The sequence below is a fragment of the Egretta garzetta genome, unplaced genomic scaffold (genome assembly GCF_000687185.1).
Source record: "Egretta garzetta isolate BGI_Z169 unplaced genomic scaffold, ASM68718v1 scaffold271, whole genome shotgun sequence".
Taxonomy (NCBI): Eukaryota; Metazoa; Chordata; class Aves; order Pelecaniformes; family Ardeidae; genus Egretta; species Egretta garzetta.
In genome coordinates this window covers 6,087,017-6,098,299 of record NW_009258669.1, presented here as the reverse complement: position 1 = coordinate 6,098,299, position 11,283 = coordinate 6,087,017, and the positions used below count along the sequence as shown (strand labels likewise).

Below are 11,283 nucleotides of genomic sequence, written 5' to 3'. Positions count from 1 at the left end.
ATGTTTATTACACCTCCATTTTAAAAGCAGCTGTGAACGAAGATGTTTTCAGAGTTTCCCCATTAAGATGGGAAGCAACAACTTCAAATAAGATGGCCTTTCCTCATTTCTCAGGAATGCAGTGACGGCACCGCCACACCGTTAACACTAGCTGAGCTGAGACCGTACAACGAGAGCGAACTGACTGCTGAACTGACAAGCGCGCTCCGGCGGTAAGCAGCCTCCCTCAGCAGAGACACGACTTGTTCCGTAGGTCCAGGGCGAGGTTTAGTTCTGAGCCTTTGCTCTTACCCTCAAGTCATTTTAAGAATGATCACAGGTTTTTCCCATGAGGAGGAGAAGGATCGAAGCTGTTCTAACCTTCCCCTCTCTTCCTCTTGCCCTTCTGCTGATGAAAGTCCTCACGTGGTGCTTAGATCCATTCTCTGTGAAGTTCTCTGAAATTCAGAAGAACTGTATCCCTAGGAAACACTCAAAATGTCAGGAATGTCCATATTCAGGCAAGAATATGAGACACAAAATAGTGACATGACTTGCTTGAGGGCAAGCAGAAAACCTTTAGTGAGGACAGGATTTGAGGTGTGATCTTTGGTGAAGAAGGTTGGTCACAGATTAGAAATTGGGTGGGAGGTAGAGGAGTGGGAACTGCAGTGGTGTTGATGGCTCAGATGCCGTGGTTGCTGCCTGTGTCAGCAGAGGCACCATTCGATTACGAGTGACATTGTCATGTGAAGCATTAGCTTTCCAACGAGAGAGAAAATTGATGTCTTGGCAAACTGCTTTTGTCAACAGCCAGGTTTTAAGCCAAAACTTTCAGTAGAGTTATACATTAACTAGGCACTTGTTTGTACAGCAGGTTTTTGCTGCATCAGCTGTGTGGCATACTTCATGACAAAGAAATTCACTGTTTTGATAGGTGTTTCAGTACTTGTTCCACCTTTTCTAAGACATGGCTATCTAATATCTAATCTGGTTATTGTATTTAGACCCTATCCAAAATGTTACTAAGAATTTTGTCTGGGAAAAGTGTTTTTTGATTTTCTGCTGTTTGCACCCTCTTTAATGGTGGAATGTCCTCTCAGGCAGTTGTGGTGTTTCATTCCTGAAGTGCTTTTTTCATAGGTGCAATTCATAGTTGTGCCTGGGGATACTTAAGCCTGAAAGGCGTTATGTAAAAATGTAAGATCATTACCTCTGCAGAATCAATACATCTCATACCATTTGCTTAATAGTCTGGCAGTTGCTGAGTATTTCGTTTGCTTGATGCAGGGAACAAAATTCTGTGGTTAAAATAATCAAAACTCTCATTTGTGTACAGGCGGATAAAACCCATCGACAAAGTCATTTTTGCATAAACCTTGCATAGAGCCATTGGCCTCCGCCATGCCTCCCACACTCCAGTCCTGGCGTGAGCTGCTCCACTGGCATTTTCTGTCTTCGCTCAAGCTGCAGCTTTTTCCTGTCCTTGTTATTTGCTCCTGGATTTCAAGAATATGCCAGTGACCTTAGCAAGCGGAGGCTCGAGTATAGTCATGAAATGTGGTTTGCTGACAACACAGAGAAAAAAACTTTGCTTTATCTACTAGGCCTTAAGTTGATTAGCATGGATTTCCAGCCAGGGGCCTAGCAAGTACAGTTTGTCAGGCAGAAATGGGGAAGAAACATAATCGGATTAAGCTGTACATAAATTTTGGAGTGAAGACTCTCTGTGTAATGGAAATACAACTGTACTAAATGTGATTGCTACTGCCAGTGGGGCCTCAGCACTGTTCCCCCAAGCTGTGTGGACAGGATATTTTTCTCCCTAATCAGTGTGCCAGCCAAATCAGGCTGAATGCGTAGTCTCCTTATCCTGAAGTCTTCCCTCTGAAAGTCAGTAGAAGGTCTGTCTAGCACATGGAGGAAGCTTACCGCAACAAGTTTAGCTACAGCTGTGCTAAAAAATACCAGCAGTTCCTAGCTGCTGTCCTAGAGCCTCAGATATCACAATGAGATTTATACTGTCATGGATCCACAAAAGAGTTTTAAAAATAATCAAAGTGCATTGTCCTCTCTGCACATGCTGCAACAATGCAGAATGGTCTGAAATGACTGCGACATCTTTAGGGACAAAGTGGATTTAACTCTTGGCACTTAGCATGTGATGATCCCTCAATGCTCTTCCCGCTTGCATGGGAAAACAAGCACTGGCACTGTGCGTGAACCAGGAGAGGTCCTGGTGTCCCCCGCCAGCACCCTCCCCACCCACCAAAGAAGTAGGACCAGAATTCAAAATAAAAAATATTTTGCCCAGTAACTGTGTTTGCTGGGGGCAGGAGGGAGATGTGAAACAAGGGAACACCGCACACCAAATCTGTCAGGTCTAGAGGTGATGTTTAAATGCCAGTGTTCAGGGGTATTTCAGTGCTGGTTGCCAGTAGCACACACGCCCAGCAACTGGACTTATCTCTTGTTACTCCAGGCAGTAGACACTGGTGCGGGGGACAGCAGCTGCAAGGATAGGGGCAAAAATCCATTTGCTTTTGAGTCTTTGTCAGAAAATGTGATATCAGTCATCAACCCTGCTCGCTGCCCCCTCCCCATCCTATCTTTACAGAGACGAAAGCCCTGGCAGCTCCCCCCTCTGCTGCTTTCCCATTCTGTCATTCTGTTGCTGCAGAACTGTCAGGTTCTTCTCTGTTAACTGAAATAGAGTGAAACCCAAATAAAACAGCAGGATGCAGTTAGAGTTTGGATTTTGGTGTGGTTTGGAGGCATTTATTTGTTCATAGCCTGCCAGCAGCTTTGCAGCAGAACAGTGTCAACTGCAAAGGTAGCCTATCTTCTTTCTGCAGATGTGGTTTTTCTCATAAATCTGGAACCCAGCAACATGTTGTGAAGGTCCCCGAGTTGTCATTGGCAGTGCCCATCAGCAGAAATTCAGGGCAGAAGCAATTCTTCATTTCTTGTTTCGTAGCATATTTGTTCTAGTGAGACTCAGGGCTTCCCGTAGCAGTGTTCAGCATTAAAACCCATCTTATGGGCTTTCACAGAAGTTGCTTTTCTTTTCCATGACCACTATGCTAACTAGTAGAAATGTAAATTATCTGCAAGTTCCATGTTGTAGAAGTTACATCTAGGTTACCAAATTTGGGATATTGCAGGCTAAGGACACTAATTTAGAGACACATCCTGTTCCAGCCAAGCATAAATACTTTCTGCCAGATTCTTTAGCAATTTTGTTTTCCCCTCTCTCCTTTCTTGATGGAATGATGGAATGCTTCAATGGACATGAAGCCTCTTGGGTTTTTTCTTGAGTTTGACACATCTGTAAACGAGCTTGTTAGTGGGACATATTTTATTCTTGGAAGGGGTGAAAATGTATTCCCAGCAGCCTCATGGCCTGGCACTGACACCTCGATGATTGTGCCAGGGGCCAGTTTTATGAGAGAGGATCTAGCCAAGTATCCCAAAATCGGGCACATTACACAGTCTCTGGGGGAGACCTTAAAATGACATCTTCCTTGCTGGTGTCTTCTGCTTTGCTGCGGCAGGGAAAGGGAGCACTGTAGGTGACTTGTATGGGTTTATAACTGAGTAGGCACATGCCAAGTTATAAATGCATTAGAGGTGGCAGGAAGGAGGCAGTAAGAAGAACTGCAGGTAGAAAATGCTCTTGCTTTAGCAGGGTGATAGTAACGGTGATACAGCTAATCTTTTTTTCTGCTAGGTTCTTTTATTCTGTGAAAAATGGCCAAGCTGGCAAACATGAAACTTCTTCCTCTTCCCAGGCCTTATTAGAAATACTTTGACTGTTGAAGTCCTCCTGCAGTCTCTCATTGTATTTCCAGTTGCTTTTCTGTCTGCATCAGGTTGTATTTTGTGTATGTACTTAGAGAGTCCTTTATAAGCATTCAAATATTTGGGCAGGAAGGATCTGGTGGGTAAGGGCCATGGCAGCAAAACACTTCATAACTGGACGGACTGTTCACACCTCAGCTGGGTCATCAGTTGGCACAAAATTATGATCCCTGGTGGCTGTGCAGGGCTACATGAATTGTATTAGTCTAGACGTGTTTCAGTATCTCCCTCACAAAAGGGTGGCTTTCCCTCTGGCAACACAACAAAGAAGCTATATATTTACCATGTCTGATATGCCTTTTGAACTGAGAGATAACCTAGTAAGTGATGCTACGAATTGGGAAGTCACCACAGAGAGGGAAAAGGGTGGTAATCAGTAGGACTAGTAAATGGTTCTTTTTCTCTTACCAAAAAGTACATTTTGCACAGAGCTATGGTCCTGCCTCTCTGGAAGTGGAAACAGCGGGTATTTCTAGCAGGACATTTCTAGTAGGAAAATTCATCCTATTACAATAGCTTCCATGTGTCTATTGAGACAAAGTAATGTTCTTTGCAGTCTGAGGTCCTTATGCCTGTCCAAAGACCGTGACCCTGTGTTATGCCAAACTTTTTGTTTTGAGAGGGCAACCGTTTCAGCAGAAAGCTGTGCCAAGGCATGGCAGTGACTGTTTCCTGACACAGTGTCAGGCAGAGCTAAATCAAGCCACCTTCCTGTATTTTAAATTTCCAAGACTTCATGTGACAACATCTTAGCTTGGCATGTTTTCAAGGGCCACCCTTATTTTCATGATAGCAGGATCCAGGAGTCGGTAGAAGCATCTCTGAAATTCAGGCCTATCTTGACCGTCAGTAAAGCTAAGTCTTGGAAATGGAAAGAGAAATGCCTAAACCACACTATGTTGTAATGATTCAGATTTAAAATGGCTCTTAAGAATTGAATCAGTAAAATCTTCTTTCTGTTCAGCCAAAGTACAGGATGAATGTCCAGTGGGTAAAAGTGGGGGGAAGGGGGTGGTGGTTGGTATTTAGGAGCTGCTGATGAGTTTTTCCAGTTTATCCTAAGCTACCTTTTGTCAGTAACATTTGCTTATTTCTGTTCTCTCATTATCACATCCATTAAATGGGGAGATATACAGCTCTGAGACATTTGAAAGCCAGGGACTGACATGGATTGCAGTCATTGCAGATTTCAGGGATCTCTGTCTGGTTTGTGTCTGTGCAGTCTCCTGCTGTGGTTTCCCCTGGCTGCCTGAGGGGTTCAGGAGGCATGGCCTGTCTCTAGAAATCCCCCCAGAGAGCCCCACAGGGAGAAACCTTCTCACAAGAGGAGAAGTGACTTGTGGTGATATAAACGACAGATTCCTCAGAAGCGCCTCGGGTAGCTGTTTTTTCTGCATGCATCACAGATAACCGTCCTTTTTATTTTTCTCTATTTTTGACATGGAATAAGCAGTTCTCCTTACCACTCTGTGGTTATCTGAGCTGCTGAGCTGCTGTGCACTTGGATATAATCGTCACAGGGAGCTCCAAATAGCTCCAGGTCTGGAGAGCTTCCAGGCTGGGCTGGCAAAGCTGGGTGGGAGGTTTGAGCAGCGAGCGCAGCAGTCATGCTGTTGCCTCCCTCCAGGCCCATTCTCCCTTTTTGCTGCCAGTCTGTTGTCTCCCGTACCACACCTGGCCTCTCTCCCTGCTGCCGGTGGTGTAGCACGTGCCTGTGGTACTGTCTGATGTTTGAGATCCGCTCCGAGCGCCTGACAATCAGTAAAAAAGCAGCATGGTATCTCACACCAGCAAAGCATTTTTTAAAGCACTCTCCGCCTTCTCTGTGATCAGAAAAGGCTACCTTTGCACAGGTAGCAGGCAGCATGGGTGCTCTCAAGCCCACTGATGCCTGAGGAGGTGAGGCAGGAAGACATGGCATTTGAAGAGGCTGACTTTTTTTTTTTGAGATTCTTGGCATTCACGTAAATTTTTTTTGTTGCCTCTTCAAAAGGTTCTATTATATTTTATTTGTTTTCCTTAGCGGGCCAACCCAGACCAGTGAGGCAGGCATGCATTCGAATTGGCTTGGGGATTCTGCATGCCAGTCTGATGTCGGATGTTAGCTTAAGCTGCTGATGAAAACAGAATTTATCTGCATTCCTTTTAAATGTCCAGCTGTTATCTCCTGAAAGAAGAGGAGTCAAATGCCTACAAAAAACAATCACATGTCACCCTGTTCAGCTGGAACTGGAAAAGGCAGGGAGGGGAGTCAGGGAACATGCCAGGCTCAAGACAGCAGGAGGATATTAGGAAAGGGACCAGGAGTGAAGTGTGGGATGGAAGGTGCATGCCTTCCCTTCAAAAGTGGGGACCACGCAGGAGGCTAGGAGCCATGCAGGAGGTGCTTCTCCTCCCTCCTTGCCCCAAACCCCATGTTCCCAGGGGCTGGCCAGCCTACCTGGGTACCTATGCCCAGGAAACCTCAGGCCTCTGCCCCCCAGGCTGGCTGCCCGGCTGCTGTGCCAGGGCTTTGCGTGTGCAAAGCTCGGGGGCAGATGCTGAGCTGAAGCTAATGGTGCCGCTCCGACAGGGGAGCCAGAATTTGAAGGGGTCTGCTTGTAGCAGGCAATGCTCCCTGGTGGGTAAAAGGATGTTCCTAGGGATGGCAAGACACAGGATAATCAGGGCCCAGGGGCTCCTGACTCCTCTACCTAGCTGCAGGAAGCTTTCTTTAACCCTTGCTTTGGGGAGAGCTTATAACTCCTCTTCTGCTCCAGACTTGGCAAGAGCTGTGGGTGTTCTTGACCCCAGGGCAGAGGGGTAATAGCTTGTGCTTTCACAAGAGGGGGAGTTAGCTGGGTATGCGCTCCAAGCCAGGGGCAGAAAAATCAACTTTCTGCATGCCAGGGAAGAGCAGCTTCCTGTTCGCAGCACTGGGGAATTCTCGATGAAATGAGCAAGGGCAGGAAAATCCGCCTGAGAAGATTTCTGGCATATGAAACCTGAACATGTCTGGAAAAGCCCAGACAGGAGGGAAAATACAAGGTGTGCAAGACCTTGCTTACATTACTCTGGGCCAAACATGGTGTCATTGCGTGGAGGCCGAAATGACAGAAACTGCAGAAATGTGCCCGATGTTATGCAGTTTCCTTTACGGCTCTGGCAGAATTCCCCGCTCCCTGCAGCAGTAGCCTTGAAACCAGAGAAAACATTAGGCCCTGTCCACTTGCCTTCCTATTCAAACCATCCTGTAAGTCTGAAACAAAAAGCCCTTGAAAACAGCTTAGCAACTGCCCACTGAGTGTTTTGATTGTGGAAATACAAATCAAAAGTCTTTGTTGCCAGCATGTTAGGCATTTCACTGAAAATGATGTTTTCAGGGGATGTTGGAGTAGCCTCCGAAAACACTTATCTGAGCTTTTCCTTGGAAAGGGAGCAGTTGGGGATTTCCTCAGCTGACATCTCGAGCGCCCCGCAGCAGAGAGCCCTTGTGCTGGGAGAGAGCCATGCCCTCCGGTCGTAAGCTCGTTCCCTCTTCTGGGGAATACGTGCTCGTTTTCTCTCTGCACACGAGGTGCCGTGGCTGTGTTTTCCGCAGCTCCAGCGGCAATAGCCGGTTGGAAGAGGAACTGCTGGGAGCAAAACCTCTGCTGACTTCGGCGGTCCAACTGACTTGAGACTTGGGGGCTCACGGAAGTTGCATTCTCCTAAAAACACTCACTCCTCTTCCCTCTGCCCATCAAAATACACACATAACGGCTTTCTCCGGATCCACACTGGTTGGTATTAACAGCTCTTGGGTGCGATAGCGGGGTGAGTTTGGTGTGCAAGCTTCTGTACGAGTTTGCTCTTCAGACTGTGGAAGGCTGCCTGGCAGCGGGAGGCAGTGCCGCAGCCATACGGTGATCCCTGTCAGGAGGATGTTCGTACGATGTCACGTCAAATGCAGTTCCAGCCCTGCTTCACTGCTTCGACACGTTCATTCTCATCCTGCAAAAATGCCACATATGACTAGGAGTATTGTTTTAAAATATTCTGCCTTATTAAGGCTGTAGTGGCTGATTTTTCAATATCCCGCTGATCTATAGTAGCAATCAGGAAAGTGAAGTGGTGCTAGAAGCCTTGTAAAGACAGCTAACCCTGCAGTGCATTGAAGGGATCCAAGTGGCACCTCAGGATTCATTACCATTCCCGTTCCCTACCCAACTAAGCAATCAGTTTTGGAGAGACACAAATAAGGACAATTCTTTCTGTCCAAACTGAGGTAATTAGTGACAGAAACAGAGAAGTGGGGAGAGTTAGCATTGTGAAGCATGGGGTGTTGACGAAGGTACTGAGCATTTGCTGGCCAGCCTGCAAGGTACAGCTCTGAGGTCTCTCGTCTGCTACTAAAATAGAAGGTGCAGCACTCCGGGGAAAACCTGACATGCTCTTTGCATCTAATAGTCATTAACCAAGTGTATATTCATCTCCCATTTCCCAGACTAAAACAAGGTATTTACTGTGCCTTCACTGTTGCTGCTACGTCTGTCTACTCACGTGTTCCTTGTTCTATGAAATGCCTCTTGGAGTAAAGATATTTAGAGGGGCATGTTTTAAATTGGGAACAGTAAGTGTAAAAGTAGATACCTATGTGTTGTTTTTGTAAGATTTCAGGACATTTTAGCACACGCAGTCAAACCACCCATTGCTTTCCCTGAGATTAAGGTGGGAGTAGGCAGTAACTAGTGCTGTTTTCACCGATTTCAGGACATCAGGAAAAGCCAAAAGAACCATGTGGATCTTGTCAGCTCAGTCTTCTACTGGTATGAATGTAAATTTGAGGCATCTATAGATTTGAAGCGTTACCTGCTGTTACCTGTTTGGCTAGGTGGTTCAGAACTTGCATCTGAAAGTTGTTTAGCTAGCCTGTGGGGGCCCAGGGTGCTTACGGCTCCGCTGGCTCCCTATCCTTGGCAAGCTGCACGACGAGGATGTTTAGTCGACATTCAGGCTGAGCATGAGGGGTTGAAAGGTGTGAGCACAAAAACAGACAGAAGGTGATATAGTAGTTTTATGGGGTAACAGTCACCGTAGCAACCAAAATTTACCATCCATGACAAGTTCCTCCGGGTCTTCCCACTGTGTTTCTTTTCCACGCAGCTTTTGTTACAGCAGGTGTGTTAAGGACTTCAGCTGCCGTGGTAAACTGTGGCTCTGCGGGGTTCTTTTCCCGTGGGACTGTGTGCGCTGTTTTCACAGATGTACCTTGTCGTGCACGTAGTGTTAAATCAGCCTCATGTGATTTTTAGTTTTCTCTCCCCATCCGCATACTGCGCAGGTTTATTCCACTGGACTTGCTGTTCACGCAAGGTCGCAGTGCTGGGCACGGTGCTACTGAGCCTTCCCAACAGCTTTTGGCTGTCACATCCTTTGCAGCAGGCAATCACCAAATTTACCCTACTCTGTTCTGTCAGTCACTGGTAGCATGCATACATTAGATAACGGGTCTGGCCTCTGCCAGGCCTGATCTTTTCTTATTTGTCTTCTACTGCAAGTAAAAACTGGATTATTTTTTTTTTTTTGTTCCCGTTTTCTTTGTAGAACACAGATTTTGACCGCAGACTGTGCTGAGTCTTTCTGACTCCTAAGATAGGATGTAAAAAATAAAATTCATACTTGGGGTGGTGGCAGTGAGCTCTTAACCGTTAGGGAAAAAGATTGTGTCATTCCAAAACTGAGAGTATGTTACTTCAGTGGAAGGACGTGTAAAGAATACTGATGATTCTTCATCAACAAGGCCCCTCTTATGTCTTTTTTAATTTGGCCAGTAAACCTGCGTCTGCAGCGCGTCGGGGCAGACTGCTAACTTGGAATATTCCCCCGGCTGACTTTCTGAAAGCCCTTCTGTTGCTGGGGCCCGGCACAAACGCGCCCCCAGTGCTGCCCTCGCCTCTGGTTGTAAAACGCTGCCCTTACCAGGCCGGCCTGGGAACTGCAGGCTGCTGAGCTGGGTTTCGAGGGGCATCCCCCTGGCCCATCCAGAGCTGGGGAACCTTGCACAAACCTGGGGGTGCTCGTTCCCAGGGGGCTCGGCGGGCTTTTGCGGGAGTCAGTGGCAGTCTTGTCACTGAGGTGCAATCCAGCTTACTCATATAGCAGCGCTGCAGCAAAAACAGGAGAGAAAGGCAAAGCGCTGCAAAGCGGTTCTAGGCAGCAAAGCACGGGCAAATTTCTCCATACGTGCAAAGTTCCCAAGCCTAAGGTTCAACGCTGCAAAATCTAACTTTTCCCCCAGTTTAGCCCAGCTCTGTGACATTCTTATGCCTCTTCTTATTTTCAAATCTGGTATTTCTCTCTGGGCTGTCTGTGCTACGAGGATGGCTCACGAAGAAGGCACCCTTGCACAAGAGGTGGGACAGTCCCTTGCCTGTACGGGAGCAGGCTGGTGGCAGTCATCGGCTCTGCAGTGGGCAGCTCCCTGGGAAGAAGCGCCTGCCTCACACCATGCTGGGAAATGCTTTTTAACGCCAGCTTGGACCCCAAGCTGCAGTGCTTACTCCTCCCCAGAACAAGTTCTTGTCTTGTTCACTTTTTCTTTCCCTCAGAGAGACACTTGTAACGCAAAAACGTTATAAGGTACCTTACTTCCACTTTGGCAGGCTTCATGTAATTAGTTTTTGGTTCACAACTGGTAAGTAGGTATTGGTAACTTTATCAGCATTTTAAACCTCACTACTGTGGCTTCTTCAGAAGTAAAATAGTACCTCGTAGAAGAAAATGCCTGTGCTCTCACTTCTGTATTTCTTGCTTGCCCTTTTCTGTCTGTGCTTCCCTCTCTTGTTCTTAACCTTTTCTGTTTCCCACTGCCATGTGGGCTGAGCTCGCTGGCACATAAAAATACTTAGCGAGCTACTGCAATACAGCCTGTAGCATAAATTACTTGGGTAAATTTGAGGCAGTAACTGAAATAAAAGGAATTGCTCTGAGGGTGGTGAGGTACTGGGACAGGTTGCCCAGGGAAGCTGTGGATGTCCCATCCCTGGAAGTGTTCAGGGCCTGGTTGAGCAGGGCTTTGAGCACCCTGGTCTAGTTGAAGGTGTCCCTGCCCATGGCAGGGGGGCTGGACTTTGGTCTTTGGGGCTGGACAGGTCTTTGAAGGTCCCTTCCAACCCAAACCATTCTATGATTCTGTAGTAATTTCTAAGTAAAAAGAAATTTGTTCAGTAAATTATCTGTAACAGCAATCCTGGTATGCTATTTTTAATTAAAATTCCTATATAATTACCATGATGTTTGACTTCCCTTGGTAGTTTCCTTTGCTATCTCATTCAAGACACGGTAGGTGGCATGTGCCAGGTACCCTTATGTTTGTATATATCTTTGGTGGCTATATATGTGGTTATTTCTTAGTGTAATTTGATACATACAAGACTCTGATCCACCAGAGAAGTTTGTTTTCTCTTCTGTCTGCTGTATCTC

General features: G+C 46.6%; 1 protein-coding gene across 1 annotated transcript in view; it reads left to right on the top strand.

Annotated features, from left to right (window-relative positions):
• MCC (MCC regulator of WNT signaling pathway) overlaps positions 1-11,283 on the top strand; it is a 209,070-nt gene that overhangs the window by 188,094 nt on the left and 9,693 nt on the right. The gene's annotated exons all lie outside the window — the stretch shown is intronic.